The sequence below is a fragment of the Erpetoichthys calabaricus genome, chromosome 4 (assembly GCF_900747795.2).
Source record: "Erpetoichthys calabaricus chromosome 4, fErpCal1.3, whole genome shotgun sequence".
Classification (NCBI taxonomy): Eukaryota; Metazoa; Chordata; class Cladistia; order Polypteriformes; family Polypteridae; genus Erpetoichthys; species Erpetoichthys calabaricus.
In genome coordinates this window covers 94,296,500-94,320,438 of record NC_041397.2, presented here as the reverse complement: position 1 = coordinate 94,320,438, position 23,939 = coordinate 94,296,500, and positions in this window count along the sequence as shown.

Sequence of the window (23,939 nt, the reverse complement as noted above, 5' to 3'; positions counted from 1 at the left end):
GCATTCAGCGTTATGCATTATACATTTGTCGCCTTGGTAGACTAGATCTTACATGGGCACATTACTGGACACCTGGGTTCGCTTCCTGGGTCCTCCCTGCGTGGAGTTTGCATGTTCTCCCTGTGTCTGTGTGGGTTTCCTCCAGGAGCTCCGGTTTCCTCCCACAGTCCAAAGACATGCAGGTTAGGTGCATTGGCAACCCTAAATTGTCCCTAGTGTGTATTTGGTGTGTGGGTGTGTGTGCCCTGCGGTGGGCTGGCGGCCTGCCCGGGGATTTGTTCCTGCCTTGCACCCTGTGTTGGCTGGGATTGGCTCCAGCAGACCCCCATGACCCTGTGTTAGGATATAGCAGGTTGGGAAATGACTGACTGACATTACTGGACAAACCAATAATGACCAATTGGTTCCACATGAAAACTTATTCCCACCGCTGGAAAAAAAATATAGGCCAAAATTTGAATTGTGTCATTTTGAAATTATGACAGTGTTATATTTTGATAAAGTAATGTGTTATTTTGCAAATATATTTGTCTGCTTGCTACTGTTGTTTTTATTAAACTTTATACATTTAGTTTTATCATGTTATTTACTATTAATGTTTTCATATGGTCTGAGAAGTGGCTGATTCCCAACCAGTTTCTGGATGGCATGGAGTCTGCATGTTCTCAATTTGTTTCTGTAGACTGATTGGTATGAGTGATTGTGCAATACCTGTTTGCTGCTGTTTCCTGACAATGTATAATTAATTAATTATTAAATTAAATTACTGTATTAAAATAGGTCTACTTTTGCATGTGCTATGGAGTAAATTACATTCAACCAGTTTATTGTCATAGAGAGTCAGTGGTCATCCCAAGAGCATTTTCTAAGCAGGAAGTAACATTGATGGATGGGGTGCCAGTCCTTTGTAGGGCACAATCACAAATCACCAAGCAGAAAAGAAATTCAGCAAGGTTGCTTCAGGAAATCCAGAAACAGAAACCTATCATTAAATATCAGTTTAGTTTATAACCCTGTTGTTTACTACAGAAATTTTAATCTTGTGCCACAGTGGCTAGCATTCCTCACAGTTTCAGGGACTCAGCTTTAATTCCTAGCCTTGTCAGAGACTTTGCTTTTGTGTAGATTGATTACTATACATGCATACTTCCACTGAAATATAGGAAGAACTACCATGGCTGAATAGATGATATGTGATGTTGTTAAAAGCAGATGTCCAGTATGTGGTTGTAGAAATGCACTGTATACAGTGTATGGTAAAAGGTTATTAGATATTGGTGTTTTGAACACAGTTTAACTTCCAAAATATTTGAAAGAAATAACCAAAATATGAAATTCCCAAAAGAATAAACATTTAAGGTTTGGAAAACTGATGGACACATAACGTTGTTAGCATCAAAATATAAAAAAATAGCTATATACAGTAGATACATATGAGTGCATGCTACATAAACAATAAATATACATTTGGTATATTTCCAATGTTAAAGTTTATGTTCAAATTTATGGTCACATATCTGTATAGCTACAAGAAAATAACATTAACCTATTCATGAATACAAGGTGGGTGGTGCAGTGGTGAGCATTACTTTCTGAGAGTTGCAGAATCCTGGGATCAGATTCTAGGTCTGTTCTCAATTGTATGGAATTTCTGAGACATGTATCTTAGGCTGATTGTAGAATTTAAATAACAGGATGGCATGTGCCCTTCTTTCTTCCTTGCTCTTTTAACTAGGAAGATGTGCATGTCCTGTGGGAGCCTGTTATTTGATAAGCTGAAAGTTAATAAACACCCAGTACCTTACAACGCTCTTTGAAAAAATAGTAGTAATAACACAATTTTTAAAAACTGGTGGAACCATTGGTTAAATCACAATTCGTATTTAATGCCTATACTAATATTAGATATTATCTTAACATAATATATAATGGTTATCATAATAGTTATGGAAAGATCAGAAACTATAAAACAATGTGTTGGTAATGAACTTACATGTAAAAGTCTTAAGATATAATAAAGTTTCTTAATTTATCAAAAGCTTTATTTAAGTCTAGGTCATACTGGGTCAGATGCAGCATGCTATGTTCTGTGATCTCAGAATGATTCTGTACTGATTTGGTCTTAGTATGTATTTATGGTAACCAGATTAACTTTCTGGTTTAGCATTGTTCCGGTGTTAGACTAAGCATAGTTGCAGTGTACTTCTTTTAGCCGGAGAAGGAGAACAACTTAGACCACCTTGTAAGTAGGTGTAGCAAACTTAGTATGGCGAGTGATGTTACAAAATGAATTCTGCATGCATCAGACGAACTGTTACGGAAATGAAACAGCACAAAATTCCATTAAAAAATACGGAGACTATATTTTATATTTATATTTGGAGTGAAGTATATAGGATGATACCTGTTCAAATATATTTAACTCAGTGCCACAGAAAAAGATAAGTGACACATGGAAATATTTATAGTGTGTAATATAAGAAATAGGAAAAAAAATTATTAACATGCATTTAACAATTAGTCTTCAGTAAAAAGAAGCAGATTAAGTGTACCTAATTAAGAAATCAGCTCAGCTCTTGGTTTGGACAGTGTGCAATGAAAGTTGCTGCCAGGTTCTTGCAGTCTTCCTTTCTCTCACTATATTGTATGTATATGAATTTTGCACTGCACTGAGATATTCTTTACAAACACACCTCTGATTAGGTATTTTTTATGCTTTGGTGACTGGATTAATTATTAGGAAAAGCTGGGCGCATAATGAATGACAAGTATCAACTCTCCTGTATTATCTATATAACTGGGAAATGAGATACAACACAATCAGATTAAGAACCCTGCAGGCTCCAGGGTATAAACACACATATATTTACACTCTGTGAGAGTCATATATAAGAATACAATGAGCTGTTGTAGTGTGGTCTCCCTTGGAGATTTAAGCCAGTGGTCACTCATACATGAGATCAAGGGGCAGCATATAATGTTCGATTTACTACATAATGTGTTTTGCATGGAAGAGCATCACTGAAACAGAAAAATGCCGGTTTTACTTTTTTCATATAAGCCAAAGCCAAGGCACACACCCAGACCACCGTGATGGTAGATCTGCCTAGAATTTACAGAGAGACAGCTATGGTTTAGATATTATCCATCTATCCATCCATTTTCCAATCCGCTGAATCCGAACACAGGGTCACGGGGGTCTGCTGGAGTCAATCCCAGCCAACACAGGGCACAAGGCAGGAAACAATCCTGGGCAGGGTGCCAACCCACCGCAGTAGATATTATTCTTCTAAATTTTAACTTTCTTTAGTGTTTACTTTCTGTACAAGAACTGATTCCGGGGCCTTTTATATGCTTGAAGTGAGTAACATTTACAACAACAACAGCAACATTTATTTCGATCTAATGTAGCTTAACAAATTCAGTTATTTTGTAATACGTTTACATGAGGATGTACTTTTCTCCTGTGCTCTGCCCATTGAAATCAAAAGGAAAACGAGGCAGCAAATCATTAATTGACAGAAGGTGAGACATTAGTTTTTGGTTTGCCTCCTTTAAAGGGCAATTACACAGCCAGCTGATCAAATCAGGAACAAACACAAAACAAAAACTAGACTAGTGGTGAGTTTTTCAGGGAGTTGATGTGGAAGTAGTGAATTTCTAGAAGTGCTTTAGGTGTCCACATTAATGTCAGACTGGACGGGTTTCATAACACGTAGGAACTACATAAGAACGGGCAGAGTGAGTTCTTTTTACTTAGGAGACTGTGTTCCTTTAATGTGGTAGTGTCATCCTTTACATATTCTACAACTATGTGATAGCCAGTGCAATTTTCTGCCTTGTGTTGTGGTGGCCCAGCAACATCACATTAAGGAGGCCCGTCAAAACAACAAGCTAATTAAGAAGGCAGTCTCAGCTATTGGATGCACTGTTGATCCAAGGTAGGTAGTAGGTGAAGGAGACCATGAATACAAATCTCAGGGCTATTATGAATGATGCTGCATATCCTCTCTCTGACACACTAGTGTTGAGTACTTTCAGCCAATGTATTATTCAGCAGAAGTGTGTCAAGAAATGTACTGGGGCTTCTTCCTACTTATTGCAGAATGCATTTATAATGCCTCACTGTGACTGTGACTGCTAATTGTTTTGTAACAATAATATGGGACCTCTTTCCAAGTGGGAAAGAACACCTTGCACTAAACATTGCACACCTTGCACTAAACATGCTCAAAAATCTTTCTAGTTAGAAAGACTATCTAGTTAGCTAGTTTTACTTATTAACATAGTTAAATTTAGGGGAACTGCAACAGAATCTGTAGCAACAAATTCTAAGCAAGAAGATAGCTTACATGAGGCATCTTTCTATCACATAATCAAATACCACTTTTTTTTGTCCTTTCCACATATTTTTTACAGGACAGTATTTAGGCTATTATCTGTCTCAACCTAAATTACATTTCACATCTTCACATCAGCCTCAGGAAAAACAGGGTCACAATAAAAAGTTCTGCCAACGTATAACTCTACCAGATTAATAAAGGAACTGGAACATATAACCTTGATATTGTTCTTTTATTTTCCAAACAAGAAAAAACAGAATTAAGGTTTGTGTTCCCACAGTGCAAGCCTTGTGGTACCCATTCATTGTTTTTAATAACGTCTCTCTTCAGTGTATTAAGTTCTGTGAGTAAAACTTTCCTTACTGACAGAATTTAGTTTTTTTTCTTCCTATAGAGGTCTAGGTCTTGTGAAAAAGCACTGATCCGTGGCTGAGAGTTCAGTAAGTGATTGATGTCTGCACACAGGTCTAATAATGGTATTGTCTGCAAAGAAAGCACATTTCATCTCCGGTGAAAATATAATAAAAGAGAGAAAAAAAAACCCAGCTCTAAGTGTCAGGTAAATGCAAAAAATTTAGAGACCCACAGAAGGAAACTTCAAGATAAAATTCCACATCAAGTATAGAGTCGTTGTGCTTCTGAATTTAGAATATAGCATTGTAATATAAAGAAGAAAGAATTCTTAAGAGGAGGACAGTTTTGAACATACACTACACCGTTTAAATTTTTGATCCTTTACATTACTTAGAGTTCTTCTGAACCCTAAACCTATAAACATGGGTTTACATATGGACTGGAACAGGAATGCTTATTTGGCAAATGTAATGATTACATACACAAGCCGTAATACAATGCCCAAATAAAATTAACAATTTAACAGGCATTGATAATTTGAAAAAATACATTTTTCTTGTTTTCTCTTAAATTATGTCTTGATGACAATCGCTTATACACCTGCAGCTCCTTACACTGTATATTGGGTCTCTCTGAAGTTAATTTTTCCATGCTGTTTTCTTTTTTTTTAAAAAACACTAATACAAATAACAGAAGAGCAGCAGCCTTTAACAGTTAACAAGTTGTCTAGGGAGAAGAAAGCATTAAATGATCAATTATGTATAAAATGTCATAATACTCTAAAATGATGCTGGTTGATGAGTGTTCTGAACTTTTTATACTGTCAGCAAAAAGACAGCAGAGTGATAAGGTTAAACAGTTTAAGATATAAATATGCATTATGGGAATGCTCTGTATTTTAATTTTTATTTACAATACAGCACCCCTATGGTTATTTTATTTCCTTTTATGAGGTTATATTTCTTTCTTTGTGCTGAAGAACACATTCCTGACAACTTTATAAAGTATCAAATTAAGACAGCCACATGAGCAGGTTTATCTGCATTCTTTATATCATTTTATTTGACATAAATTATATACCATCTTCTATTAAACACATTAATTCTCTTTATGGCTACTTGTTAAATCAAACAATCATTAGTTACCTTTAATTGCAGCCAATTAGGTAAAAACATGGAGGTTAATGCTCACTTGAAATATGCTACCAGTGCAGAAGACACTTAAAGGCCTTAGAAAGCATGCATAAAGCACACAATAGTCAACATGTGTAGTATGTTTGGTATTGAGGCATTTGACATTTGTATATTGATATATCAGATTTGCTTCTTTTGAACAGCTGCACCTCAGATATAGGGCCAGTTTCTCGAACGCCATAACACAAGAGAGTACAGCGCTTCAGATTCTCACTAAGTTTTTCTAAAAGAGTAACAAATGTGATGGTGAGAAGCTTCTGAACAGTTGAAACTAAGGATATGTCATTGTGTCAGCAGATAGAAAATTCCGGTATCACTACATATCTAGTTCTTAAGACACCGAAATGTTTGTTTAACAGATAAATACAACCAATCAAAGGAAAGAGGTTGAAGTACTGAAAATATATTTACAGAATGAGTAAGGAGAAAATAGTAAAAAGTATTGTTTAAAAAGGACATTCACACACATGCTATGCTAGCAGTTTGTGTACAATAGGCTGGGAGATGTGCTAGGAATGAGTACTTCCTCAGTAAGCTGCTAATTTACTGGCATGTGCAATGCCTTTACAGCAATTTTATCATAAGGTTGAATTATATTTTACATATAAACTGTTAATTTAAATTATTTATGTACTGTATGTCTGAGGATCACCTTCCAGCTCATTTGATGTACATATAGTGCCGCCCTATGCATGTCATCTCCTTCTCCCTCCATAAGGAGAGGAAGTTGAAGATAAGAGTGACCCTGCAGGTAGGAGCTCTGTATAATCAGAGCCCTGAGAACACTCTGTTTTGAATTTGAACTTGTCTTATTGTGCCATTGAGCAGTGATTTTGTTTACTTAAACTTAAAAAGGGAATTAAACGGTGATGACTGGATGGGCTCCCCAACATTTAATTTGCATTCTCCTTCCCTCACACAACGACAACAGTTATTACAGATTTGTAAATTTAATATTTGAATGTTCTTTAGAAGTTGTGTTTTAAGATTGCAGCTAGATTTACTTTTAGATTTACTTTGTAGGGCTTTCTGAATGATGCAGGAGAAAAGAGGAGGCAGAAAATGAATTAAAGAGGGTTTTGTGCTCTAACATGGATGTGCAGCTACAATAATAAACTGCTGAGAAGACTTTCTGCTAATATCTGTTTTCTTAGCCTTCAGCCTGCATCAAATGAATTTTTACAATAACATGGTCAACAAACAGTCAAAGAAGGTTTTCATTCACAGTAAATAAATGTGTTAAATTAACACTTTAAGTGTACTGTATATCTGGGTCAACCCTTTTCATATATTCACTTTTAATTGTTACTTAAACACTATTTGATCAAATTTAACACTGACAATTTACTGTGAATATATATTTTTTGGGTTTTTAAATATGATTAGTCTTTTTGACTCATCCATTAGGATTAAAAATGAGGTCTGATATTTTGAAGGGTTATTGATTAGACATTAAGAGAAGAGTACTGTATTTGGTTTACTTAGAGTCTGTAAATTTCTCACTTTGTACCTTGTTCTTACATCCATCCATCCATCCATTGTCTCCCGCTTATCCGAGGTCGGGTCGCGGGGGCAGCAGCTTGAGCAGAGATGCCCAGACTTCCCTCTCCCCGGCCACTTCTTCTAGCTCTTCCGGGAGAATCCCAAGGCGTTCCCAGGCCAGTCGAGAGACATAGTCCCTCCAGCGTGTCCTGGGTCTTCCCCGGGGCCTCCTCCCGGTTAGACATGCCCGGAACACCTCACCAGGGAGGCGTCCAGGAGGCATCCTGATCAGATGCCCGAGCCACCTCATCTGACTCCTCTCGATGCGGAGGAGCAGCGGCTCTACTCTGAGCCCCTCCCGGATGACTGAGCTTTTCACCCTATCTTTAAGGGAAAGCCCAGACACCCTGCGGAGGGAAACTCATTTCAGCCGCTTGTATTCGCGATCTCGTTCTTTCGGTCACTACCCATAGCTCATGACCATAGGTGAGGGTAGGAACATAGATCGACTGGTAAATTGAGAGCTTCGCCTTGCGGCTCAGCTCCTTTTTCACCACGACAGACCGATGCAGCGCCCGCATTACTGCGGATGCCGCACCGATCCGCCTGTCGATCTCACGCTCCATTCTTCCCTCACTCATGAACAAGACCCCGAGATACTTGAACTCCTCCACTTGGGGCAGGATCTCGCTACCAACCCTGAGAGGGCACTCCACCCTTTTCCGGCTGAGGACCATGGTCTCGGATTTGGAGGTGCTGATTCCTCATCCCAGCCGCTTCACACTCGGCTGCGAACCGATCCAGAGAGAGCTGAAGATCACGGCCTGATGAAGCAAACAGGACAACATCATCTGCAAAAAGCAGTGACCCAATCCTGAGCCCACCAAACCGGACCCCTCTCAACGCCCTGGCTGCGCCTAGAAATTCTGTCCATAAAAGTTATGAACAGAATCTGTGACAAAGGGCAGCCCTGGCGGAGTCCAACTCTCACTGGAAATGGGTTCGACTTACTGCCGGCAATGCGGACCAAGCTCTGGCACCGATCGTACAGGGACTGAACAGCCCTTATCAGGGGGGCCGGTACCCCATACTCTCGGAGTACCCCCCCACAGGATTCCCCGAGGGACACGGTCGAATGCCTTTTCCAAGTCCACAAAACACATGTAGACTGGTTGGGCAAACTCCCATGCACCCTCCAGGACCCTGCTAAGGGTATAGAGCTGGTCCACTGTTCCGCGACCAGGACGAAAACCACACTGTTCCTCCTGAATCCGAGGCTCGACTATCCGACGGACCCTCCTCTCCAGGACCCCTGAATAGACTTTTCCAGGGAGGCTGAGGAGTGTGATCCTTGTTCTTACAATACAATACAATACAGTTTATTTTTGTATAGCCCAAAATCACACAGGAAGTACCGCAATGGGCTTTAACAGGCCCTGCGTCTTGACAGCCCCTCAGCCTTGACGCTCTAAGAAGACAAGGAAAAACTCCCCAAAAAAAAACCTAGTAGGGGAAAAAATAGAAGAAACCTTGGGAAAGGCAGTTCAAAGAGAGACCCCTTTCCAGTTACGTTGGGCGTGCAGTGGGTGTCAAAAGAAGGGGGTCAATACAATACAATACAATACAATACACAGAACAGAACAAATCCTCAATAAAAAATTAAAAAATTTTTTAGAAGTACGGAGCAGATTTTAACAGTAGATGATATCACATAATAAGATTTAGATAATTTTAGACTCCTGGAGACCTCATCCATCAAGCTGCCTCCCCCATTTGGCCATTCCACGGCTGAAACAGTGTTGGGCCAGCCAATCCAATGAACGGACCCCTCTTTCTCAAGATTCCTGCAATCCTCCATCAGGGATGACTTTACCTTAGGCAGGCAAAACAACTTGGCAGGTGGGCCGTAGCACCAAGTGCCACATTTGAGTACCGAGAAGAGAAACAGAATAGGTGAGGGTTAGTATCCAATTCTAACTATCATGTTACTTATGTTTTATTGCTAATGACTAACAACAGAGATGCAGTATGTACAGTTAATCAGCAGCTCTAGTCAGGATATGCTAAACTGAAGTAGTGAGTCTTCAGCCGGGATTTAAAAGCTAAGACCGAAGGGGCATCTCTTATAGTAGCAGGCAGACCATTCCACAGTTTAGGGGCCCTATAACTAAAAGCTCGACCTCCCATTGTTATTTTATTAATCCTCGGAACCATAAGTAGACCAGCATCTTGAGATCTTAATGTGCGCTCTGGTTTGTAAGTCATGATAAGTTCAGACAAGTAAGCTGGACCTCGGCCATTTAATGCTTTATATGTTAAAAGAAGGATTTTGAAATCTGCCCTAAACTTAACCGGGAGCCAGTGTAAGGATTTAAGAGCTGGAGTTATGTGTTCGTATTTTCTTGTTCTTGTAATAATTCTTGCAGCCGCATTTTGTATTAACTGGAGGCTGTATAAAGAACAGTTTGAACATCCAGTGAACACTGCATTGCAGTAGTCAATCCTACTAGAGATAAATGCATGAATTAATTTCTCAGAATCCTGTTTATTTAGAAAGCGCCTTAATTTCCTAACATTTTTAAGATGGAAGAAACATGTTTTGGACAACTTTGTAATATGCGCTTTAAATGACATGCTAGAGTCAAAGATAACTCCTAGATTGCGGGCTGATTCAGTAAAATTAATTGGGATTCCAACTGAGTTAAATGATGACAAAATATTGTTATGATCAGCATCATTCCCTCCAACAATTAACATCTGTTTTATCTATATTTAAAGACAAGTATTTCTCATTCATCCACTCCTTTAATTCGCGAACACAGCTAATTCTTACAATGATGTCTGTCAAAGACACTGATAAATATAGTAAGAGATCTATCAAACATCCTTTGTATATCTCAGCATATACCTTCTGTTATGCTGAACATTTCTTCTTTCCAGGAACACTGAAAACTACAAGGAAACAGATTAGCTGACAGCCTACTTTTAGGCGTTTTCCATTACAAAAATGAAAGACCAAGGAGGCATTGCATATGCAGTAATTGCAAGGTACTGTAAGTGATGAATATGTGCAAAACTATTAACAGGGAAGATATGATCACTTAACATCCATGCAGCAAGTGTGACTTCGATTTGAACAAAAATGCAAGTATTGCATAAAGGAAAAAATGATTCAAACTAACAACATTAGTGTTTTAAAAAGTCAATTAGATAGATAGATAGATAGATAGATAGATAGATAGATAGATAGATAGATAGATAGATAGATAGATAGATAGATACTTTATTAATCCCAAGGAGAAATTCACAATTAGAGAAATATACTTATTGTTATTAGAAAGACAAGCACATGGAGTGCAATTATAGGTTTACTTACCTTGGCAGTGACATTCATGTCTCTGGTGACTGTTTCTATGAAGTCAGTAGACGGATTGGGAGAGCATGGGGGGTCATGAGGTTGCTGGAAAGGGGTGTGTGGTGCTCCCGATATCTATGCAAAAGGGCAAAGGTCCAAATCTTTAGAGTCCTGGTACTTTCTGTCTTGCTATATGGTTGCAAGACATGGACGCTATCCAGTGATCTGAGACAAAGACTGGACTCCTTTGGTACTGTGTCTCTCCGGAAAATCCTTGGGTACCGTTGGTTTGATTTTGTGTCGAATGAGCGGTTGCTCATGGAGTCCCAAATGAGGCACATTACCTGCAGTGTGAGGGAGTGTCAGTTACGGCACTATGGCCATGTGGCACATTTCTCAGAGTGATCCAGCTCATAGGATCCTCATTGTTGGGGACACGAGTGGCTGGACCAGGCCAAGGGGTCGCCCACATAACACCTAGCTGCGGCAGATAGAGGGTAATTTCCGGAGGGTGGGACTGGACCATGTGTCTGCCTGGGGGATTGCCAACCGGGATTCCAAGTTGTTTCGTTGTGTAGTGGGTGCAGCAACGTGCTGTACCAGTGCGTGCTCCCCAACTTGACTTGACTTGAATAATGGAAGCATGTAAATTGAAAATAACATTATGGCCCAGAATAGATCTTTGTGGTATGCCTTATACCATATCATGGATCCCTAAACTACAATCACCACAACTAACAAAGAATTTTGGATCTGTTAAGTAAGACTGAAACTCAATTTCAAGACACTGCTGATGAAGCCTACCTATTGGTAATGTCAATTTACAAGAATACTGTGGTGTATGGTGTCAAGTGCCGCACTTAGGTCTAATAGAACAAGAACAGATACATTAACCTACAAATTATATACTACTTTAACCAGTGCAGAATCTGTACTGTTATTTGTTATAAAGCCTGTATTAAGAATTGAATGTTTGTTTAAATAGTCATTTAACTGCTTAAAAGCTGCATTTTCTAGAATAAACAGGTTAAAGATAGCTCTGAAGTTGACAAGTACAGCATGAATAAATTACCATAAAGTTTTTTCCATGCTTGAAATAATATTAAATTGTTGGTTATCTATTGATTATACATCATAAAGCACATATCTAATTAAATTGAGGCAGAAATCTTCTTAGTTGTCTAGATCTATGGCACTTGAGTGTGTTTTTTCATTTTTTCTTTTATACTTTGGACAATTTTCGTTTTTTTTTCATTTTTTGACCTTTTCAATATAATCTATTAATTAAGTTATCTAATCTGAAGTATTATTGACATTAGGTTTGGTCTGTCTCTCTTAGGTTTGGTCTGTCTCTCTTTAGATTTCTTGTTTCCTTTTGATTTCCTGCTTTAACCTGATAATAAATGATTTGAATACATTTTTAAATGCTGGATATTGCTCAGTTATTCTTCAGTGACACATCAATCCAAAAAAAGGGTAACAAAATCTTTTAACTTTAAATTTTTCCTGTCTGCTTCATTGTAACCGTGAAAAAGAAAACATATCCACACACTCATCCTCACTTATGGTTATGTGATCTCAAACCACTATATATATTGACATATGATGTCTCAGGTGCAAGTAGCCAAAATGACATTTCTGAGCAGGACTGCTGTTTTTAATGGACGTGTACCAGGCACAGCCACGAGGAAGAATTCTATCTCTCAGGTAGCCAGGGGTTTTATAAGAAACTGACAGTAAGGTGCTGGAGACTGTTGCTAGGTTAGGAGTGGTTTGATTCAACTAATGTTACTGTCATCACGAAAAGCAGACTGAAAGCAATATAAGATGATGAGATGAGACTGTATTAAATATTCATTAATTATTAATGTAATTAATCAGTCTGAAATGAAACTACAAGTCCTTTCATAGAGATTATAAAGGAACAAATTCACAAGTATTCATCCCCTTGTCATACCTGCACATTCAACTGAAAAAATACTGTTTGACACAGAAACCCTGAGGTACCTGCAGCTTTAGTTTTTATTGTGAATTCTTACCAGGAGACTGGGTGCAATGTTATCTTTAGGGCATTGCATACTGTCAGCACTTTTCATGCATGATGTGCACTCTACTTGACATGTAATTATCATATTTGTTTACTTTAATTTGAAAACTGAAGCTAATGGTAAAATATCAATACCATATAGTACACGTAATAAGCAGTGAAAATGTGAAAGGTAACATTTACATTTTTAGATATCATTTATACCAGCTCCTTCCAAAAGCATACTCTGGTGCTTCCATATGTAAGTTTTTTTTTTTTTCCACAGTTAAGACACTAACATATATCTTAAAACTGGTGCCCTCCCCAAGTGTTGTTTGCACCTTGCACCCTATGATTGATGGGATGTTTAAGCTGGTTAAGAAGATGAGTGGCTGTATGGTGTGACGGACGACTGGGGTTCTGGCTCAGTCAGGATGCCTGGAGGAGGGAAGGTCCGGGTGAGAGACGATTCCTTCCCTGGAACACGAGAGGGCAACCTCCCTGGTTTACATCGGGGCCATGGGACTGGAGCTTTGAGGCTCAACCCTGTTGGGGGCTGTGGCCACCGCCAGCGGGCGCCTGGACCATCCCAGAACACTGGACGGCATTACTTCTGCCACACCAGGAAGTGCTGCTGGAACAGAATCTGGATGCACCTGGAGTGCTTCCAGGTACCTATGCAGCACTTCTGCCACACCAGGAAGTGCTGCAGGAAAATCATCGGGTTGCATCTGGAGCACATCCGGGTGCATTATAAAAGGGGCTGCCTCACTACATTCAAGGAGCCGGAGTCAGGAGGCAGAGGACAGCGCTTGCAAGTGGAGGAGTTGAGGTGGTAGAAGAGAAGGAGGAAGAAAAGAAAAGGACAGTGAGTATTGTTGGGGATTTGGGCACTGTGTGCATGCTGTAAAGAAGAAAAACAAATTAAGAGTGAGTTGGTATCTGTCTGTGTCCGGGCTGAATCTCCACAATGAATATATCTTAAAAAACAGACATAGAAATATATACCTTCAAAAAAATTGTGTATGTATTTTTATTTTCTTATTTGACTAACACCTTATGTAAGTTGACATTTGTGATACAATTGGTCACTTTTTTTTTGTTTTTCCAACTGGAACAGAGGCAGACGAAGTGACTTACTTATGGTATTCCATTTTGGAGGTTGCCATTCTGCGGCTTTCATCACTCTGCCTCTTCCACCCTGCTGGCAGCATCTGCGTTTATAAAATGGCTGTGTGCAGTGTTTTTCATTTTTGTTTAATATAAATTGCTGAGTTTAAATATATAATGATTTAATTCAGTCTCAAAGATAACACTGTAATATATAGATAATATTTCTAGATCATTATCTATCTGTCAATCAGTCTGTCTATCTGGCTCCTTTCTCATCTATCTCTACTCTGACTGCTTGCCTGCCTGAAGCATTTCTTCACAAATAAACAGGCTCTAGTACTTTTCATTTTTAACATAAATTGCTGAGTTTAAAAAATGTATATTTAGATATAATAATTAAAAATAAATTAAAAATAAAACTGTAATATATATAGCTAATACTGTTGTATCTATTGTCACACACGTGTGCATGGGAGGCAGTTAGAAGGACCAAAAGTAGGTAATTCTATGCCAGGCCACAAGGTGGCAGGGTGCAGTAAGTTCTCTTTTATCTCTGCAGACCAGGCACAGGAAATTTTGCCTGATTCTGACAACATTATTCACGGTTCAGCCCCGTGGACATCACTTCTGCTTTAGGCCCCCGAGGACATTTCTTCCACCGACCTGCTTTAAAAGCAAGACAACCTCCATTTGTATTCAGTTCTGTTTTGGACTCAACTATGTACACAACTGTACAACATATTTGCCTTTTTGCAGCCAGGATTAAGTATACTGGTTGCTACTCCAAACCTTTTTGTGTGTTAAGGCTATTTAGTTCACTCTATCTATCTATCTATCTATCTATCTATCTATCTATCTATCTATCTATCTATCTATCTATCTATCTATCTATCTATCTATCTATCTATCTGTCTACTTCTGTGTCCATGTCCATTTATTATATAGTGCCCTGTCTGTTTATTTATCTAATGTCTGTCACATCCATCTGTACTCTTACTGTCTGCCTGCCTGCTGAGTTTAAAATACATATAATTATATAAACATCTGTAATTCATGTTCGAAATAAATCTGTAATAAATATATAGATAATACTGTTCTATCTATCTGTTTATCTAAAATTATATCTAATAGTTAATAACATCTAACATGTCATTTATATCCAATTTTATGTCCTTAAAACAATAAAAAATGACAACTGACTTTTTCCAGGAAGAACATGCCATGATTTTGATTGACTGGCAGTGCGCACCAATTATTTATTTAATTAATATAGCTTTTTTGCTTTTTTTAACATTCCTTTATGACTGCCTCCTGGACGCCTCCCTGGTGAGGTGTTCCGGGCACGTCTAACCGGGAGGAGGCCCCGGGGAAGACCCAGGACACGCTGGAGGGACTATGTCTCTCGACTGGCCTGGGAACGCCTTGGGATTCTCCCGGAAAAGCTAGAAGAAGTGGCAGGGGAGAGGGAAGTCTGGGCATCTCTGCTCAAGCTGCTGCCCCCGTGACCCGACCTCGGATAAGCGGGAGACAATGGATGGATGGATGGATTTATGACTATTAGGTTTATCCCCTCCAGGGAATTGCACCAGGGTCCCCATAGCACAACAGGCCTGCTATGTTCTGATTGGCTAAGCAGTCTGTGTCAACTATTCATGGATGATCAGCCCCACATATCAGTAGCAAGATTTGAACCCACAACCTCAGGTTCTGAAGAAATGGGTCCAGTGCCTTAACTAATGCATCACACTGTATTTAATGCTTTAAACAAACAACAAAACATGTGGATATGTTACCAGCTCCTTCCAAATTGTCTTTTACAGTTTATCAAGTAAATCAGTTTATCAGTTGTTGTTCAGTATAAAGGATTAGTTCACACAGGATAGGAATTCATCTTATTATGAGGATACTCTATTTCATTTAAGTAAAGAATGTAGACAAAGGTCTAAAAGTGTAGCGAGTAAGTATTCCGAATAAGAGCATAAGACAAATACAGTTTGAAGACAAAAACAGATTGGAGTATCTAATTAAATTCAAATTTATTTGAGGTGCAGAACTGATTCTTTGTACGGTTTCATTTTTAAATACATTTTAAAAGCTTCAAAAACAGTACTTAAACAATTTTACCATAACAATAACTGAATTAAATATATTATGCAATATTTTAAATGATAATGGGCAACACTAGTTATTTTATTTTCATGACTGGCACAAATTATATGTTTTTCTTCAGTTTTGCAAATAGAGACTAGCCCTCAGCCCACACTTGTCGTGGAAGTTTGCTTCCAAGTGAACTAAATTAAAATGCACATCTCCAATTGCTCTCTTGAATAGTCTGTGAACATTTCAAACACACACTAAAGCCATTCATATGGTGTATTTTATATTTTATCAGAAAGTAATCTGTATATTTTTAATCAGCATTGCTGCAAACCCAGGAACATATACATACTGTACATGAGAGAATGTGAATTGATCTTGGGACTAAAAGGGAGAGCTTTCCATCTGTGGTTGGATTTTTGGGTCATAGTGGAATTCTTAGTTTCCTTATTTTAAGTGGGACACTATCACTGGGAAATATAAATACCTACCATTTTAAACAGAATACCTGTTAAGTTATTTAATAGTGATGACCTGAGCTGAATACTGACATATGAATTATCTTTGTTTCATCTGGGATCTCCGGTTTAACAGACTTCCTAGTACTTTTTTCATATCATTTTAATGTTTAGGATGTTTATTTCCTGATAGGGTACTATCTTGATTCTTCTGAATTCATAAAATACATGTCAATATCAGTATGGTATCGATACATTGTTTTATTAAAATGAAAGTGTCACAAAAAATTTCACAAACATTTTACACATCCTTCCATGTATTTTCTTTTTCCATTCAGTTCAATAGCTAACCAGTGACCTCTGCAGTGAATTTTGAACCATATTGGTTTTGTTTTTATTATGTACTTCACTACTACCTTTAGTGGTTGAGTTGCAGCTGTTGATTCAGTGTTAGCTTGTTGACTCGGTGGGCCTCTCTTGAAGTGATGTCACGAGACCAGCACACCACAAAACAGAAAATTGCACTAGCGATCAGAGGTGTAGAATATTCACTACTCACAATAAAGGAATGCAGTCTTCTCAGAAAAAAAGTCTGTTCTAGCCTTCTGTTATGAGGCGAGTCCATTCAGCCATTGATGTGGATCCCCAAGTACTTGTAGCACTACATTCCTTCCCATCTAGTCCCTGATTACTGATCAGGAGTATAGGGTCTATGGTGCTGCAGATGTTTGGTTTAGCTCGAAAAACTGCAGTGTGCTGGACTTATAATCCATTATCTTGGACACCATAGCTTCATACACCTTTGATACCCTATAACAAGGATGGCTGGGTGGTATTAAAGGCACTGGAGAAATCAAAAAATATAATTCTAGCAGTACTGCCAGCTGTTTAACTACAAAATAAAGAAAAGGAAAATAGGTTAAAAAATATTTGTCCTTTTAAAATGCACTCAGTGTGGCACTACTGAAATTCCTGTCATGCTTCAGTAATTTCAGCAAGAATACAATTTTGGAAATGCAGGAAGATGCATGCAGTAGGCAAACCCAAACAGATTCCAGCAGATTAAGAGATACCGCATCGTATTTTTAGGTCTTACTAAAACAGAACACTTTGCTTTTGAATGGTAAAGAAAATATAGCATACTTGGAACAATAAGGTGTAATGCTTACACAGGAAAACGGAAAGTCCTGTTATGAGAAGGAAACACTTAACCCAAAAATTATAACAGCAATATTTTGTGCCACAGGCTTATTGCTATTCAGTGTTTTACTCCTATACATCCAAAAACGATGGAAAAGACACTTACACAATAACAAATTATATACAACCCACTCTCTGGTCACACCCTTGATCTCGTTCTTCTGTTATATCTGATTTTAAAAACATTTTCTCTAGTCTTTATGTGCATGACCAAAATAATGGTATCGATGATTCTGCTGTAAAATTTAATTCTTCCTGTAAAACGATTTTAGACTCAATTGCTCCGCCCAAGATACGCAGTAATAAGAGTAGACATGCTCCCTGGCTAAATGAAAATACATGATCACTGCACCATGCCTGTCGAACTGCTGAACAGCATTGGAAAAAAGATGGACTGATTGTCTCTAAACAGATTTTTAGGACTTCTCTTTTCAATTTCCAGGCTGAAGTTAAGATAACGAAACAAAACTTCTTTGCCGATTTAGTATCCCGTCACTCAAAGAATCCTAAGGTCTTATTTAATTCAATTAATGCGGCTATTCACTCCCACTCTGCAATGGGATCAAGTAGCATTGTTCATTCATGTCACCAGTTTCTATCATTCTTCGTCAGCAAAATCGATACTATTCGCCGTGGCATTGTTCAAAAGGGCTTTGAACTTTCTACTGTTAATCATGACATTGTCTTAGAATCCTTTGATTTAGTCTCACTTTCACAGCTAAAAAGAACTATTGACACCCTTAAACCAGCCCCCAGTCCTCTGGATATTGTACCACCACGTCTCTTAGTGGAAGCCTTTGATGTGTTGGGCCCACCCTTACTAGCCATCATCAATGATTTTATTAGTTCGGGAGTTGTGCCCTCATTTTTTAAACATGCTGCAGTCCGTCCCCGTCTAAAAAAGGCAGAATTAGATCCTGGAGTTTTAGCCAATTTTCGTCCAATTTCCCAACTGCCATTTCTGGCTAAAATTCTAGAAAGAATTATTTATAATCAATTGGTTGATCACCTTAACTCCAATAATTTATTTGAGATCTACCAATCTGGCTTTAGGCGTTTTCATGGTGTTGAAATGGCACTCCTGAAAGTGTTCGACGACATCTCTCTTATTACTGAGTCAGGTGATACGGCAGTCCTTCTCCTCCTTGACCTGTCCGCTGCCTTTGACACTATTGACCATGAGATATTGCTGTTGCGGCTTGAACATCTTGTTGGGCTTAAAGGTGCTGCTCTTAACTGGTTCAGGTCATATTTAACTGGTAGACACTTTTCAGTGACTTTTAATTCCTCTTCTTCATTTACTGCTCCTCTTAAATATGGTGTTCCTCAGGGATCCATTTTGGGTCCTATTTTATTCTCTATATACCTTCGCCCTATTGGATCTATTTTTAGGAAATTTAACATTTCTTTTCACTGCTATGCTGATGATACTCAGGTTTATATTCCTGTCTGCAACTCTACAACAAATCAATTCCATAACTGTCTGTCTGAACTAAGATCCTGGATGGCTAATAATTTTCTTGATCTAAATCAAAATAAAATGGAGGTGCTTATAGTGGGTCCATCAGCTAAAGCCCAAATTGGTCTTGGACTTCTCGGCTCTTTCTCTGTCTTTTCCAAACCTCAAGTCCGCAATCTTGGTGTTACCTTTGACAGTAACCTCTCTTTTGAGAAACAAGTAAATTCTGTAGTCAAGAGTTGCTTTTTCCAACTTCGTCTATTAGGTAATATAAAGCCTTTTTTATCTTCTAGGGATCTTGCGATAGCTACTCATGCGTTTATTTTTTCTTGCCTCGATTACTGCAACTCGCTATATTCTGGGATTAATAAATCCCTGATACACAGGTTACAGTTGGTCCAAAATGCTGCCACTCGCTTTCTGGTTGGGGCAAGAAAGTATGACTCTGTTTCTCCTATTTTAGCTTCATTACACTGGCTGCCTGTCAGTTTTCAAATTGATTTTAAAATCTTGCTGCTAGTTTTTAAATCTTTACATGGGTTTGCTCCTGCCTATTTATCTGAACTGTGTGTTTTACATCAGCCATCTAGAGTGCTTAGATCTTCTGGTCAGCTGTCTCTGGTTGTCCCTCGTACCAAGTGTAAAACCAAGGGGGACAGACAGGGCTTTTGCAGCTGCTGCGCCTCACCTGTGGAACTCTTTACCTCATCATATAAAGGAGTCGTCTACAACTGAACTGTTCAAAACAAGACTAAAGACTCATTTCTATTCACTTGCATTCCGTGACCTTCAGTAATACTGATGGTTTCCTCTTTGTGATTATATAACATTACTTCTATTTTTTATGTATATAACATTACTTCTATTTATTATGTATTTTATTTTATGTTCATATATTTTATTTCTATTTATGTTTTATGTTAATTTGTTTTGTTTTTCTTTTATTCTATTACTGTAAAGCACTTTGGCCACAGCATTACTATGCTGTTTTAAATGTGCTATATAAATAAATTGACATTGACATTGACACAAACAGAAGAATTCTGTCAGAATTTTTTCAGATGGGAAAGGATATTCTCTAAGAATTATAATGGAGACTTGTTCAATACATTCATGTTCAACAATTTGGTCATTAAATGCAACAAGTTCCCTCAAAAACAGTTTTATAAAATCACAGGAATCTTACCAGACTACAACATAGAGGATCAAGCATATCTGTAGTTCTCAAAATTTATTAATTAATTCTTGTCTTAAACATCAACTTATAAAAAGAAGCAGATATAGCTTTGAAAGACCATCATCTCTTAACAGAGAACATAAGGGTTAAAGTTACTTCACGTTTACTGAGTTAAAGTTCACCTTACTTTTACTATGAATTAACCATGTCAAAGTGCTCCAAGATAAGTTTGTAAGTAGACAATTTTAGGATAATCTTGTGAGTTTATGCAAAACCCTGAAATGGCAGTGGAAAATCAAACTCTCAATGAAAGATTACAGAGAATGAAACAGACCCGGCTAAACAGATGTCAGGAGACATGCAGCAGGAAGACAATAAAACATCAAGTGAGATCACAAGAGATACACTAAAGAAAATACAAATAAGGACAGCAGGAAAAAAATATTGTTAACACCTGAGCATGAGATAATAAAGTGAGCCTGCCGGGAAAGTAAACAGAAGCAAACAAGAAGTGAAAAGCAGCATCAGGGGAGATAAATTGTAATTCATTGAAAATTTAGCCAAACACAATATAAATGAGCTTTATAGCATTATTAGAACTCTCCCAGGGAAGAGCTGTGCACTAGGGAGAGCAGTCATAGACAAAATGAAAATACGTATATTTACAAATCAAGAACACCAGCTTTTAAAATATGCCAAGCATTTCAGGAGCTCCTTAACAAATTCTATAGGCAAATCTCCAGCAACAAAATCTTAAAAAAACATACAAGTAGACAAAGTCATCTAGAAATATTTAAAAACGCTGAAATACTTAAGATTCTGAAACAATTTTAAATTTTCAAGGAGAGCTATGAGAGATCATGAGAACTATTCAGAAGACTGTGATCTAGAAGAAGTCAATATTAAAGATATCCAAGAAAAGAAATCTGACAGAATGCAAAGAAAGAAAAAAAGAAAGAAATCATTTACCTTATACCTTTTAATACGTTCTGAGTCACATCATTCTGAAAGGTTAAAGAACACAGCAGTGTCCAGAAAAGACAGATCTTTCATAATGCACTTTGCCATCCAAATGAATACTAACAGTGAGATCACTTAAATGAAACATCTCTCTTCTTGTATCACACTTTGATTTCCAAAATGCTTAAAATTATTATGACCCTTTGTGTCATAACAGATGATCATTGCTATAAAATTATGACTTTACAATCTAAATGCAAGAATGTTTCCAAGTAGGTGCTAATCCTACCCTAGTAGAAATGGAATCCCTCACTTTTCTTTTGACAGTAGCATAGATGTTATGGAAGACCTCAGAACAATAAATCAAGAAATGTAACCAACAATGCTGTCTTTTCTAAATAATCTAGACAATTTGCCAATTGTATGATTTATAGAAATACTCCATCCACAAATTATTTTTTAAAAAATTAGTGGTAATAGAAAAGAAAAAAAAAGATTCTCAAGTTTTCATGAAAAACAGAGATAACAAAGTTACTGATAGAACAAGAATTTATCGTAACCAACACTGGGCAGCAAGAATTGTGACACATAATCTACATGTAAAGTTGTCCAGTCATGTCACAACATCTAAAACACATGTACTTTTACTGAAATGTTTTTAAATGAACCACTTCTTCAAAATGTTCTTGTAAACAAAAAATTGAACATGCTCAGATGTGAATGAGCATTTGAATTGTTTTAACCAAAACAGCTAGACTAGCATAACCATCAGATAGCCTGCATTAGGGCTGCACGATAACAGAAAAAATGATTATCACGATTATTTTGCTCAAAATTTTTATCACGATTAATAATGACGATTATTCCTTTGGGAAATGAAGTCTGTGACCAAAGCAGTGTAGCCTCGGCCAGTTATTCACAGATGCTGCCCTAATCATATTAGCTGCGTTGTCCGTTGTGATGCACACAAGTCTTTCTTCCACCAAGCCCCAAGCGGACATCGCTTCTTTGAGGCCCACTGCAATAAACTCCGCTGTATGGTCTTGTGGGAAAAACGAAGTTTGCAAAAACTTGCTTTTCATCTCAAACTCACTGTCAATAAAATGAACTGTCAAGCTCAAATACGGTTCCGCAGTTCTGCTTGACCATAAGTCGGTCGTGGCAGCAAAATATTCAAGGCCGAGCCTGAGAATTTCTCTTTCTATTTCTTTTCGGCATTTCGCATACAGCGAGGGCAGCGCAACATTGGAAAAATGGTTGCGTGAGGGAATGCTATATCTTTTATCAAGTGTTGCGATCATTTTGTTAAACCCCTCACTGCTCACGGTGGTTATTGGACACATATCCTTGGCTATATGGTACGTGATCGCCTCTGTTATTTCCCGGAGTCTTTGCGAGCTAGGCACAGGGCCGCTGCTGGCCAAATGGGTGCCCTAAGCAGAAATTTACTTTTGTGCCCCCTCCCCCAAATATTACGGAAGTAAAAATAAAATAATAAAAAAAACACCTACTATAGGGGCCAAAATAGAACTTTATTCAAATAAAATTAAATACATAAATAAATTGTATCATTTATAAATTACAATTGTAGCTCTACAGCAAAAAATACAAACTAAAATCACACTTTAAATAAAACATTTATAATAAATAAAATAAACAATAATAAACTGAAATAAAATCAACACTGTCATCTGCTGGAGCTTTCCAAAGTTCAAAATTTACAAAGGCACACTTCTGCTTTTTCTTGAGGCAAAGTCGTAAATGAGCTCTTCATATGATAAAGCCTTTGCTAATTCAGAGTTGATGCTGACAATTGCCAGACCACTCATGCGCTCTTGTGCCATAGATGAGCGCAAGTACGTTTTGATGAGCTTCATTTTAGAAAAACTTCGCTCAGCAGAGGCAACAGTTACAGGGAGCGTCACTGCTATGCGCAGAGCAATACAGAGATTTGGGTACAGAGGTGAGGACGCGTGCGTCATCACGTGTGCTTAGCCTACTCTGAGTTCACCGTAAAATGCAATATATACGTTTATATTTTTGTTTATTTGTATATGAATATTATTAATATTAATTTATTATTATAATAAATAAAAACGATTTTTTTTGAGCAGCTGGGATGGTGCCCCCCTGGGAGTTGGTGCCCTACGCAGACTGCGTACTCTGCGTATAGGGAGCGGCGGTACTGGCTAGACAGATATGGTATTGCGTTGAACAATGTCCCTGATATTGTTGTCTGTGTTGTGGATGGCTGGTAATTTTTTGTTGTTGCTGTTTGTGCCTTCAGTCGTTGAAATTCTTGATAGTGTACTTTGTGGTGGCTTTTAAGGTGGTTGATGAGGTTTGTTGTGTTACCTTGGGACGTTTGGACGGAACAGGAGCAAAGTTTGCACAAGACTCGTACCTGATCAACATCACATTCCTCGAAATCGAAATTGTTCCAGACAACTGAGTATGACCCCTTTTTAGGAACTAACAATCGCACTTCTGCACGTTGCTCCGCCATCATATGTTTATTCTGACTGACTGTTATTGCTGCTATTGACTTCTACTGCTTCAGAAAGCGCTTGCAATCAAGACGCAGTAACGTCATAGTGACGCAGTCCAATCCGTAAACTCAGCCCATATAAAACAGTTTGGTCTTTATACTGTAAAATCGCGACGATATTTATTAACTGATCGTGGGTCATAAATATCGTTATCATGAGAAAAAAAAGATTAA